The 13,764-nt window shown below is 46.2% G+C and overlaps 1 long non-coding RNA gene across 18 annotated transcripts in view; it reads left to right on the plus strand.

Moving 5' to 3' along the window:
- LOC147340181 (uncharacterized) overlaps window positions 1-13,764 on the plus strand; it is a 274,415-nt gene that overhangs the window by 115,346 nt on the left and 145,305 nt on the right. The gene's annotated exons all lie outside the window — the stretch shown is intronic.

Here is a 13,764-nt window from a genome sequence, read left to right on the forward strand (position 1 = left end):
ATTCATACCTGTTAAAGGACTTGAAAATTATAGAAAAGCCCAATTCAACCTGGCTTGAACCATAAGAGAGGTTTATTGGCTTGCATAATTAAGAAGTCTATGGGCTTCACGCATGGTTACATCAAGGCTCTGGCTCCATTTCTGTATACTTTTCTGTTTTATCCTTCTCTAGAAATTAGATCTGTGCTCAAGTTGACCTCCCTCATGGTTTCTAACAGAAACCGGGTCTGTATGCTTCCTCAGTCATATCCAGGGAAAGGATTTTTTTAAAAAGCATTTCCTTCCCTCAGAAGTCCTAAATGTCTCTTTGATATGATCATCCCTGACCTTGTGACAGAGATAGGCTTTCTCTATTGGCTTAGGCTATGGAGGTAGGAATAGGTTCAAACCCACCCAAACTGCATGTTTGCTACATAAAGTGTATGTGTGAGAGGGCAGGGTGGGTACTAAACAAAGAGAGGTGGTTCTTAGAGGAAAACCTCAGGGCTGTTAGGAAGGGGAAGAAAGAGTATCTGCCAAACCTATGAAATCTGTATAGTGCCAAGCAGCATTTGAGGAATATTTGCTGAATGAATGAATGAATGAATGAGAAGTTCCACTAGTCCTTTCACTGATACACAGCCTCCATCTAGTGATGGCCAACCTTCCCAACCTCAGCAGGGAAATCCCCTACTGAGATCCCAGGCTCTTCTATGGGGAAGAAAGAGTTCTTTCTACAGCCTCCATAACTTCTTTGCTTTCCAAGCAACAAGACTCTGATAGAATAGACCTGGGAAACCAAACACTGGGAGTCCACATATTCGAAATGAGCAGGGTGGACCTGGTGGGTTCACGATGTGACTCTGAAGTCCTTGTCTACAAATTGTTCCCCAAACCTTATGCCTGACATTCTGCCATTAGGATTTCACCCTATTGGTTTAAGTTAAAGAGACTTTTTTACCTTCACACCACCCCCCACCACTCCCCAAACTGGGGTTTTTGTTTGCAATGAAGCATCTTAACTGATAGAGTAGGGAGCCTTCCTTTGTATGATCCAAGCCAAAGCAACAATGATGTACTCTGAAGAGTATATTCAGCAGTAGAGCATAACCTATACCAGAGAAATAATGTCAGGGATAAGGGCCCCAGGAACCTCAGGTCCCGAATTATGAGAACTCACTTCTCTTCCAAGACATTCAGCTTGAGTTTAGTTTCATCAGGTACAGACTCAGCCTCTTCTTTAATTAATATTAAGCTCCATTGTAGCAGGACTACAATAGCTCTGGTCCCACATGCATTTCTAGATCTTTGCCATTCTTGCATCAGAGGTAGAGTCTATGACCCTTATCCTTGAACCTGAGTGACCCTGTTACTGCTTCAAGCAAGAGAGTGTGGAGGAAATGATGCTCTATGACTTCTGAGGCTAGATCACAATGTAATGTACTCTTGCCTTACTCTCTTGGGACACTTGCTCTGGGAACCCATCTATCATGTTGTGAGGAAGCTCAAGCAGCCCATGGAGCGGAACCATGATTCCCAGCCCACAGCTGCAGCTCAGCTTCCAGCCAGCACCCAGTACCAACTTGCCAGTCATGTGAGAGAGTCATATTGAAAGTCAATCCTTGTGTGGTAGGGAGCATCTAAGGGGGCACCCGATGATGGTATTCTTACCCTTGTGTCATCTCCTTCTCCTTACTGTAGACTAGACTAAGCACCTACCTTCTATCCAGCAGAAGTGATAGGATGGTTGGGCTATAAAAAGACTGTGGCTTCTGTCTTAGACACCCTCTCATGTACACACTGTCTCTTGCATTTCTTGCCCTGGGGGAAGCCAGCTGCCATGTGGTGAGGCAGTCCTGTAGAAAGGCCCATGTGCTGAGAGACTAAGACCTGACATCAGCCATGTGAGTGAGCTTGGAAGCAGATTCCTCACCAGCTAGGTGTTCAGGAGAGAAGCCAAGCGCAGCCAGCAGCTTCATTACCATCTCATGAGGCACCTGAAGCCAGAGGCACCTGGCTAGATATCACCCAGATTTTTGATCCACAGAAAATGTGTGAGATTATACATGTCTTTTTAAGCTACTAGATGTTGGGATAAATTACTGGGCAGCAAGAAATAACTAATACAATCTTCTACTCCCTGATCAAGTCAGCTCAGCTGATGCTACGCAGACAAGAGTGAAGGTGTCCTCTCTAAGTCCTGCCCAAATGAGAGAACTGTGAGTAAAATAAATGATTGCTGGGTGTTTAACCCACTAGGTTTTGGAGTCATTCATTATGATCCTATGGTTAACTTTTTCTCATTGGGAGTTATATGACAGATGTTGGGGGGAAAAAGCAACAATCAAACCAGGCCTAAACTTTCATCTACTGTAGCCTAGTGTATTCATTTGCTAAGGCTGCCATAATAAGGGCCACAGACTGGGTGGCTTAAACAATAGAAATTGGTTGCTTCACTGTCCTAAAAGCTAGAAGTCCAAGATCAAGGTGTTGGCAGGGTTAGTTTCTTCTGAGGCTTCTCTCCTTGGCTGACAGATGGCTACCTTCTCCCTGTGCTCTTGCAAGGTCTTCACTCTGAACCTATGTATCCAAATTTCCTCTTCTTATAAGGACCCCAGTCGTAGTGGATGAGGGCCCACTCTGACGGCTTCATTTTCACTTAATCACCTCTATAAAGATCCTATCCCCAAATACAGTCACATTCTGAGATTGTAGGGGTTGGGGCTTCAACATAGGAATTGTTGGAGGGCACAATTCAACCCATAAGGCCAGTCAACCCAATTCTTTTAGAAGGTCCATAAAGAACTCATTTTTCAAGATTCATTTTGATATTTGGCAAAACTAATACAATTATGTAAAGTTTAAAAATAAAATAAAATTAAAAAAAAAAAAGTCTTTCTCTCTTCTTGTTTAAGCATTCCACAATGGGACAATTGTTATAGTCTTCCCAAGGTTTTTTTTTTCTTTTAATCCGTTTTAAAATTACTTCTGCCTTGAGGGAAACAACTACTGCTCCTAGTAATCCCTCTTGCCTCCCTCCCTACAGGTTTGTGGGATTTACCGTGGCAAGTCCAGAGCTTTCAGGGGACAGAGGCCCATGGCAGTCATGCCACCTGCCAGGACCAAAAAAGTACCATAAACTCCAGGAAAGGGTGTTTAGCTGGAGGGGCATTTGAGTCATCTGGGGACCAGGCTGGGGTTTGTGGGTGGAGGGGAAGATCTTTGCAGAGTTTCTGAAAGCAGTGTAAATTGAAGTCACGTGAGAAAAATAAGTACCTAGCCCGGTGCCTGTCCTCTGGTTGTGCCGATGTGTAGAGAGGAGGACAGAAAGGGGGCTCGAGGGAAACAGGACACACACCAGAAGCACCTCAGAGAAGCCTTCGCCTCAGGAAAAGTCTCTGTTGACTAGCAGCCTCACGGTTTTCACCACCCTGACCCGTGCCCTGAGCAGGAGAGCTCTGCTGTAGTAGAATGATGGCCCATATTGGGAAAAGTTGCCTCTTTCCCACCCTTCATTTTGTAGGGACAGAGAAAACAACCTGGGGGGAAGTGTCTGGCCTAATAACTGGAATTAATGCTAAGCTGAGGGTCAGAGCTTTCTGCTTTGCCCCAAGTCAGCAGCCCTCCTGTGGTCATCAATCCTGTGTAAGTGCTTAAGAGGAGGCCAGGAATCATCTCCTCTGGCCTCACTAAACCCACCACCAACCTAGGATGGTGGGCTGTGTGTTTTACCCCTGGACTCAGTGTTTGCCTGGACACTGGGCCTGCTGCTGCTAAGTCTCTTCAGTCATGTCCGACTCTGTGCGACCCCATAGACGGCAGCCCACCAGGCTCCCCAGTCCCCAGGATTCTCCAGGCAAGAACACTGGAGTGGGTTGCCATTTCCTTCTCCAATGCATGAAAGTGAAAAGTGAAAATGAAGTCGCTCAGTTGTGTCCGACCCTCAGCGACCCCATGGACTGCAGCCCACCAGGCTCCTCCGTCCATGGGATTTTCCAGGCAAGAGTACTGGAGTGGGGTGCCATTGCCTTCTCTGGACACTGGGCCTAATGACTGCCAAAGGCCTATGTCTGCTCGAAGTTCTGTGACCTCTGTGGGCCTGCGTCTGCCACAGGCCTATATCCACCAGGGGGCCTGGATCTGTCTGAGTCTTTGCTATAGGCTCTGTGGACTGCCAGGACCAAAAAAGTACCATACGAAGGAGAAAGGAGGGGCCCTTAGTGGCTTCTTCCCATCCAAGCTGTTCGTGTCAGGGGGTGAGGGGCATAAGTTCGAGGTGTAGAGGGGCAGCCTTCTTCCACAGGATTCTGGGCCTGCTTTCCTGGTGAGGTTTGCTCGTCTGCTCTCGGTGGACACGTCCTGCCAAGGAAAACAAAACAAGGGCCCAACAGAGAAGCCACTGGGTACAGAGCACAAGCCTCTAAATAGCTCTTCAGCTCCAGTCGAAACCTCAGAAATGTGACTCTGGGTAGGACAAAGTCTGCTGAGGAGCAGAATTGGGACAGATAGATAGCAATGCAGGGCTGCTGTAATTCCTCATAATCGCAGGTTTAGAAGAGACGTGGTCTTCACCGGAGACTCTCAAAGTGCCCCATGGTGGCCAGACTTTATTTTACAGAGGGGTCCCCCAAGTCACCTTCTCACAGTGGGTGGGGACCCCTCCCAGAGAAGGCCCCTGACCCAGGAGGGTTGGTTTGCTGGTGGGTGGGCCTTCTGGCTTCAGCCCAACATCGTTGGCTGAGGCTGGAAGATGCTGATTACCATGAAAAGGGGACACTTCAGTGGCTGGCTCTCTGGGCGGCTGAGGGGGAAGGTGATCGTTCTGTCACTGTCTTTCTTGGCCAATTAGATGATTCAGCATATTCCCAGCCTCTCTCTTGGCTGAGGTGATTTATAGTAAACTCTGTGGGCCTGACTAGGGTGAGTGATGGGGAATAGGGCCCATCTTCCATGCGTTTGTGTGTGTGTGTGCGCACGCACTTTACACATCATGTACACAGCACTAGATGGGGGTTGTGTGCGAGAGCTGGAAACATTTGCAGGCCTCTCACAGCCATTCTGCTGGCTGTTTCTACTGGAGGAATTCTCTCTGGAGAAAATGTTTACTTACGAGTATCTCTTCAAGGAAGGAAGGAGGAGGAAGGCAGGGTTTTAGGGCGTCGTCCACTCACCTCTTGTGAGTTAAGAGCTTTGGAGAAACAGATGAGAAAGTGCTTGATCTGAGGGAGGTGGGAAGGGCTGAGCCACTTGGCCTTCCCTGGTGTCCTAGCTTGCTTCTCTGCCAGCAGCAGCAGCCGGTGGGCCTGAGGCCAGGGTAGAGGCTATGGGCAGACATGGTGGGAATGTGTGTGTACATCTGAGATGTGCCTAAGATGCACTTCTGCAGCATCATTCAAGCATTTCTTGTAGATGTTTTGATGGGTTGCTCTAGGTAATTGCTCTAATGTGTGGCTCTGTCCATCCTGGCATGCAGGGATATCTTGTATCTACTGAACCAAGATGGTGAGGGAAGTGGTACTGTGTCTTAAGTGGTGAGGGAGCCCCAGCTCAATCTTCCTGGAGGAGTCAAAGATGGACCACGATGGCTTTTTGGCAGCTGTTTCCATCCATGTGTCTTGCTCCCAAAGATTCTCTAACTTCTGTAATAAACTCTTCATATCATTTATAGAATACTTACCATTGCTGGCCACTCCCTGAGTTGCTCATTGGAAATTGGAGGGCTTGGCCTGCTCTCCCTGACTATCCTCATCACTGTCACCATCTATCCTATCAGCATCATCTTTCCCCATGTATAATAAGTACATAGGACAGGCCAACAATTATTCCAAATGCTTTACAGATCTCATTTATTCCCCCAGATGATCCTTTGGCAATACTATTGGCATCCAGCAATGGTTAATTGCAGGTGTCACCTTGCCCGGGCCACGGGCAGCCCAGAACATTATTTTGGATGTGCCTGAGAGAGTGTTTCTGGCTGAGGTTAACACTTGAATCTGGAGCTTGAGTAAAGCAGATTTCCCTCCCCAAGGTGGAAAGGCCTTGCCCAACTAGTTGAAGGTCAGACTGGAACAAGAAGGCTGAGTAAGAGGTAACTTCACTTGCCTGACTGATGAGCTGGGCTAGTGGTCTTCTCCTGCTCTCAGAGTGGAACTTAACACATTGGTTCTCAGGCCTTTGAACTCAGACTGGAACCACCGCTGGCTGTCTTGGGTCTCCAGTTTGCTGACTATGGATCTTGGGACTTCTAAGTCTCCATAAATCTCTATATGTGGTATGTACAGATAGATATATGGGTATATACCCCTTGTTGGTCCTACTTCTTCAGAAGACTCTAATACATGTCCCCATTTAGTGCACAGGGAAACTGAGGCATGGAGAAGTGAACTCATTGCACGAGGTCTTATTTAGGAAGTTAGGATTTGCACCCAGGCAACATGCAACCCCCTCCAGTGTTTTTGCCTGGAGAATCCCCATAGATGGAGCCTGGTGGGCTGCCATCTAAGGGGTCGCACAGAGTCTGACACGACTGGAGCGACTTAGCAGCAGCAGCAGCAACATGACTCCCAGGACCTCCTGCCTAAACCACTAGATCTCCTGCCCTCTGGCTCCTTGGCTTCTGCATATTCAAATAATTCTTCAGCATGGGAGAATGAGCTGAGAAGTGTGGGTCCTTGCACCTGGCCACTAACTTGTAACCCTTGCCCCATCCAAAACCCTGGAGGCCCCATCATAGGATTAGTGAGAATTCCTGAGGGCTGGCTTGCCACATCCTGGGTTCTCCAACCACAATGACCTTGAGAAGCCAGGTGATGAGGTGAAGCAGGAGGTGAGAGGGGGCTTGTGTCTAGCTGGCCATGGACAGGTTGTGGGGCCTTCCCTCTGTGCCTCCGTTTTGTCAACTGTGAGAGGGAAGTTGGAGCCTCCCTGATCTAGGTGGCTCCTGAATCCTGGGGTTGCACAGGGCTGCGACTTTCTAGATGAATCATCAAGCTGCGTAAAGTAACGACCTTAGCCATTTCTCAGCCTGAGGGCTTCACAGGAGGCTGCAGAGCAAGGAACGTGGAGGCTGGCAGTTCAGGGTTTGCAGCCCCCCTTGGCCCTTTGCTGGGAGACTTTGGGCACATTTGCTCATCTCTCCCAGCCTGTTTCTATAAAATGGGGCTAGTGATACCAAGTCTGAGGGATGGCTGCCATGGTTACAGGAGGTGAGGCCGGCACCGTGCTGAGATAAGTGGCTCCATAGTCTATGGTGCGTCCTTCCTGTCCTGACTCGATTTACGTCAACGTGGCTCATTTTCCCAGCCCAAGGCCTTTAGGCGTCACTCCGCTTCCCTTTCGGGAGTCTGAGAAAGCCTTGAGAACACAGCAAAAGCCAGCTCCTCCCTTAAAGGGTCAAGCTTGCTTCCTCTCTTGATTCGCTCCCCCTCTTCCTTGTTTCCTGGCTCTTTTCCCTGATTCATTTCTATTTCTCCATAAGCAGTTGCTAAGAAGCTCTCTACGTGTGCATTTATGCTGTTTCTTTCAAGGTCAGATTTCCGCCAGCTTTCCGCATGTGAAGCAAACAGCCTTCCTTCTTCTCAGCCTGGTGTCACATGGCTGCTTAAAGCAGGGAGGAGGGTGGGGGCTGCCTCCACAAGGCCCTGTGTGTGTGTGTAGATGTGGACATGTAGATATAGAAATCCACATATGTATGTTTCTGTGCATACTTGTGGGGGTATACATGTGTGTGCACCTAGGCATCCACAACATCCATGTATGTTTGTGCACGTGTGAACATCCATATATATGTATGTGTGAGCACATGTGGACATGGTGTACACATGTGTGTATGTGAAGTCACCCATGGAGGCATCAGCACCCAAACGTGGTTCTCTAGTAGATGCATAAGTGAGTCTGGTAAGTTTCTCTTCTCACCTTGCCCCCAAAGTATAAAATTGCCAGTGAAAATCAAGTTGTCTCTACAGGGCTTGAAGGAAGTAAGATGTGCTTGGGTAAAATGAAGTATCCCTGACAGGTGGTGAGCTCTTCATCTCGAAACCAAACATTTTGAGATGTTGCCTTCTCCCAGAAGGGACGAAAATTCTTAAGTCAAGCAAACAAATGGAACAAGGTGGGGGAGGCCTACTGGAATCACAGATTAGAGGACTCAACATAACAAGGGTGCCAATTTCCTCTCAAATCAACCTATATATGAATATAATTCCAGTCAAAACCCCAGCAGGATTTCTTACGGGTATAGACAAGCTGGTTCTAAAATGGGTATGGAAAAAGCAAAGGAAATAGAAAAAAAAATTGGGAAAGAAGAAGGTTGGAAGATCACGCTGTCTGAGTTTAAGACTTACTATAAAGCTACAGTAAGACAGTCTGCTATCGGCAGAGGGATGGAGAGGGATCAATGGAGGAGAATAAGGAGTCCAGACATAGACCCAACAAAATACGGCTAATCAATTTTTGACAAAGGTACAAAGCAATTCAATGGAGGGAGTATAATCTTTTCAATAAATGGTGCAGGAACAATTGGACATCCATAAGCAAAAAAAAAAAAAAGTGAACTTCAACCTAAACCTTACACCTTACACAAAAATTTACTCAAAATGGATCACAGGTCTAAATGTCAAGTCCAAAACTTATAAAACTTGTAGATAAAAATAGAGGAGGAAATCTTCATATTCTAGGGTTAGGCAGAGTTCTTTGACGTGAGACCAAGAGCGTAACCTATAAAAGAAAAATTGATAAATTTGACTTCATCAAAATTGAACACTTTTGTTCTGTGAAAGACACTGATAAGAGAATGAAAAAACAACCTACAGACTAGAGAAAATATTTGCAAATCACATATCCAACAAAAGACTTGTATACCAAACGTGTAAAGAAGTTTCAAGGCTCAACAGTAAGAAGACTTAACGGTTTAATTGTGGTGGTGGTAGTTTAGTCACTAAGTCATGTCCAACTTTTGTGACCCCATGGACTATAGCCCTCCAGGCTCCTCTGTCCATGGGATTTCCCAGGCAAGAATACTGGAGTGAGTTGCCATTTCCTTCTCCAAGGGATCTCCCCAACCCAGGGTTCCAACCCATGACTCCCACATTGCAGGTGGAATCTTTACCATCTGAGCCACCAAGGAAGCCTCCAACAATTTAATTAAAAATGGTCAAAAGACTTGAACACTTCACTGGGGGATAACAGGTGGCAAATAAAAAGAAAACAATATTCAACATCATTCGCCATAAAGGAAATGATGAGAAATGTACTACCTACCTATCAGAATGGCTAAAATAAAAAACATTGACCATAGCAAGTGCTGATGGGGATGTGGAGTAACTGGACCTCTCATACATTGCTGGCGGGAATGTTAAATAGTACAACCACTCTGGAAAGTGGTTTGGCAGTTTCTTATATAGTTAAACATACAATTTTGATATGATCCAGCAATCTCACACCTCAGTTATTTACCCAAGGGAAGTGAAAATGTATGTTCACACAAAAATCTATCCACAGATGTCCACAGCAGTTCTATTCATAATTACCCCAAACTGATAGCAACCCAAATAACTGTCAGCAAGTGAATGGTTAAACAAATGGTGATATACCCAGATGATGGAAAACTATTAAGCCACAAAAAGCAATGGCCTATTGATATATTCAACTTGGATAAATCTCAAAGGCATTGCATTGAGTGAAAGAAGCTAGTTTTCAACCACTTAGATGCTGTGTGATTTTATTTGTATGAGGTTCTGGACAAGATGACACTATAATGATAGGGAATGGATCAGTGGTTGCAAGACATTAAGAGTGGGAGAGAGCGTGATTACAAAGGAAGGTAGCACAAAGAAATTGTTTGAGGTGATAGAAAAATTATGTATCCTGATTATAGTGATTGTTCAGAGGCTCAGTCCTGTCCAACTCTTTGTGACCCCATGGACTGCAGCACACCAGGCCTCCCTGTCCTTCACCAACTCCAGGAGCTTGCTCAAACTCATGTCCATTGAGTCAGTGATGCCATCCAACCATCTCATCCTCTGTCCCCTTCTCCTCCTGCCCTCAATCTTTCCCAGCATCAGGGTCTTTTCCAATGAGTTGGCTCTTCACATCAGGTGGCCAAAGTATTGGAGCTTCAGCATCAGTCCTTTCAATGAATATTCATGACAGATTTCCTTTAGGATGGACTGGTTTGATCTCCTTGCTGTCCAAGGGACTCTCAAGAACCTTCTCCAGCACCACAGTTCAAAAGCATCAATTCTTCAGCACTTAGCCTTCTTTATGGTTCAATTCTCACATCTGTACATGACTACTGGAAAAACCATAGCTCTGACTATGTCGGACCTTTGTCAGCAAAGTGATGTCTCTGCTTTTTAATATACTGTCTAGGTGTGTCATAGCTTTCCTTCCAAGAAGCAAGCATCTTTTAATTTCATGACTGCAGTCATTGTCCACAGTGATTTTGGAACCCAAGAAAATAAAAATTGTCACTGTTTCCATTGTTTCCCTATCTCTTTTCCATGAAGTGATGGGACTGGATGCCGTGATCTTAGTTTTTGGAGTGTTGAGTTTTAAGCCAGCTTTTTCACTCTCCTCTTTCACTTTCATCAAGAGGCTCTTTAGTTCCTGTTCACTTTCTGCCACAGGGTTGTTGATATTTCTCCCAGCAATCTTGATTCCAGCTTGTGATTCATCCAGCCCAGCATTTTGTATGATGTGCTCAGCATATAAAGCCTTGACATACTCCTTTTCCAATTTTGAACCAGTTTGTTGTTCTATGTCTGGTTCTAACTGTTGCTTCTTGACCTGCATACAGGTTTCTCAGGAGACAGGTAAGGTGGTCTGGTATTCCCATCTCTTTCAGAATTTCCCACGGTTTGTTGTGATCCACACAGTCAAAGGCTTTAGCATAGTCAATGAAGCAGAAGTAAAGGTTTTTCTGGAATTCCCTGCCTTTTTATACGATCCAAATGATGTCAATTTGATCTCTGATTCCTCTGCCTTTTCTAAATCCAGCTTGTACATCTGGAAGTTCTCAGTTCATGTACTGTTGAAGCCTAGCTTGGAGGATTTTGAGCATTATCTTGCTAGCATGTGAAGTGAGTGCAATTGTGCAGTAGTTTGAACATTCTTTAGCATTGCCTTTCTTTGGGAATGAAAACTGACCTTTTCTAGTCCTGTGGTCATTGTTGAGTCTTCCAAATTTGCTGGTATATTGAGTGCAGCACTTTAACAGCATCATCTTTTAGGGTTTGAAATAGGGTTATAAAAATCTATACTTGTTAAAACTCACAGAACTGTATACACATACACACACATGTTGAGAGATGTCCCTTAATGAATTGAACACTCTGTACCATTTATCTACTTGAAGGAGTCATAATTTCTTTTCTCTCTCTTTTTTTAACTTAGTGGTTTATTTTTATTTAATTTTATTTTTGGCTTCATGGCATGTAGAGTCTTAGTTCCCAAGCCAGGATCAAAACCCATGCCCCCTGCAGTGGAAGTGTGGAATCCTAAGCACTGTACCACCAGGGAAGTTCCTCTTTCCTCTTTTAATACATTCACTGGTGTTGGACAGACACACTCATCACCTGTAGAAGTTAGACGGCACATATTTGGCATAGAACTTCTTAATCATTCCCAACTGGATGCTGCAATCTTTTTTCTGCCACCACCCTATGCAACCCTAACCTTCTCATCTATCACAATGGGCCCATACCTATGGGAATCATATCTTTTGGTCTATGTGTTTGTAGCTGCAGTATGAACCATGCTGGATCTTAGTTCCCCAACCAGGTTCTGAACTCATGTCCTGCAGTAGAAGTGGAGTCCTAACCACTGGACCACCAGGGAAGTCCCAAGGGGACTGTATCTTTTAATCGTAAGTGGGCCATGTGGTCTCTGGAAGAACCAGTGTTCTTATGGACACATCTCAATTTTAGTGTTTGAAATTGAGACTGGCCACAGGATAGCCAGGGTCCATGGTGGTCCTGGCCAACAGTCTCTGGCTGGCTGGCAGCCCCGTGTGGATGCTGCATCTGTCCCCTTTGGAACCCTCTTCCTTGTCTCCCCCAGAAAAGGGGATAGCCCTGGTAGAAATACAACTCCTGATAAACAGACAAGCAGATGAGGACTGGCAGAAATTAGGCTCCTCAAAGCAATCAGGCTGAAGATAAAACAGAAATTTAATGAAAATTGAAAATCCAATCCATATTACATAGCCATTAAAAATGATGTTTACCAGGAGTTTGGAATAGCATGAAAAATGCTTGTATCACTACGTTGAGCAAGAAAAGAGAAAATTACCTAATTGTGTGTACAGTTGATCACAATTATGTTTTAAAAGATGTATAAGTAAAAAGTCTGGTGGTAAACATACCGTGATGCTGGTGATGACCGACTTTCGGGGAGAAGACGCACCTCCCCCCACCACTCTGTACTTTAATCTGTAGAGTTCACATTTTTTAGAATGACTGCCTACATCTAATTTAAATTAATCTTTATACTTAGAAAATAGGATGTTGGGGCTTTATATTAAAAATACCATTTGGGGCACTAGTGCTATGTGGGTAAATGATCAAATATTTATCCGGCACCTATCATGTCCTGAATTCTCTGCCCAATTAAACCATCACTGCCAAATCCCCACCCCGCCTCTTTGGAAAGCTTCTCTAACACACACAGTGTCATCATCTGTGCCCTGCATTTGTGACCAAGTGCCTCACTGAATAACTAAGGCAAGCTCAAGGATCTGGCATGGATATCATCAATGAGCCATGACAGTTTCTCCAAGACAGACACCCTCTAATCAACCCATGCCTGGATGGAAAAGGTCCCCAGTTAAAACTCTGGTCTCTGCCATAAGGTTGCAGGCTCCCTGCGACTTGGGCTCAGCCATCCTCTGTTCAAGCCCAGCCCCCAGAGCTCATCAAACATGTCCTCTTTTGTGTCTGGTGGCCACTCTCTCACCACCAGCTTCCCCTGATTGACAGAGCCCACCTGTCAATCACAGGCCCAGCTCAACGGCCTTTGAGGAGTTAATGCGGGGCCCCTCGGCCCTGTTGGAGTTAATGCCTGCCTTCCCTGACATGGGCATTCTTCCCCTCAGGGCTAAGACCTCTCCCAGCCTCCCCGCCATGCCCCTGGAGTGTCCTGCAGGCCTCTCACAATGCCTGGCCGCCTTCATTAGCCCTGTGGGCCTTCTGGGCCCCTTCTCTGTGCAAGGCACCATTCACACAGATCCCCGCCCTCCAAATTCAGTGTTAGGCCACCTGACCCCTGTCAGCAACAATTTCTGTGACACGATTCAGTGTGGGAAAGGCCAGTGACACTTTCTAGACAGATCAGGCCCCACACGGCCTCCTTTTACCCCGCCCACCTCCATGGCCATGCCCTCATGCGGCGGCCTGGAAGGCTCTGGGAGGGGCGGGGCACGCCCTCCTGAGGTCTGCTCTTGAGTTTGGAGTCCCTGGAGAGGGATCCAGAAAGGCCTTTCTCATCTCCTGTTACCCACAAAAGTGGTGCCAGTCAAAACAGGGGAAGCAGGCATGGGGCTGAATCTGTGGTAGGGGAGGGAAATTCAGCTGAGCCCTCAAAGGAGAGGGAATGGGGCTCAGAGCCTATGCTGGGCACCAAGAAGGTGGGTAGGGGAGAGTAGAGTCCAGAGTGTCAGAGAGAAAGGGAAGGATGGGCAGGGGTAGAAGTGGGAAGGAGACCAACTTTGCGGATAGGCCATGTTCTGAGCCCAGGGGCTAAGACTGGCAAGAGAAGTTGCCAAACTCCAGAAATTCCCAGTCTAACTAG

The sequence above is a fragment of the Bos grunniens genome, chromosome X, assembly GCF_055505025.1.
Source record: "Bos grunniens cultivar Pamir isolate PY7600 chromosome X, Bosgru_T2T1.0, whole genome shotgun sequence".
NCBI lineage: Eukaryota > Metazoa > Chordata > Mammalia > Artiodactyla > Bovidae > Bos > Bos grunniens.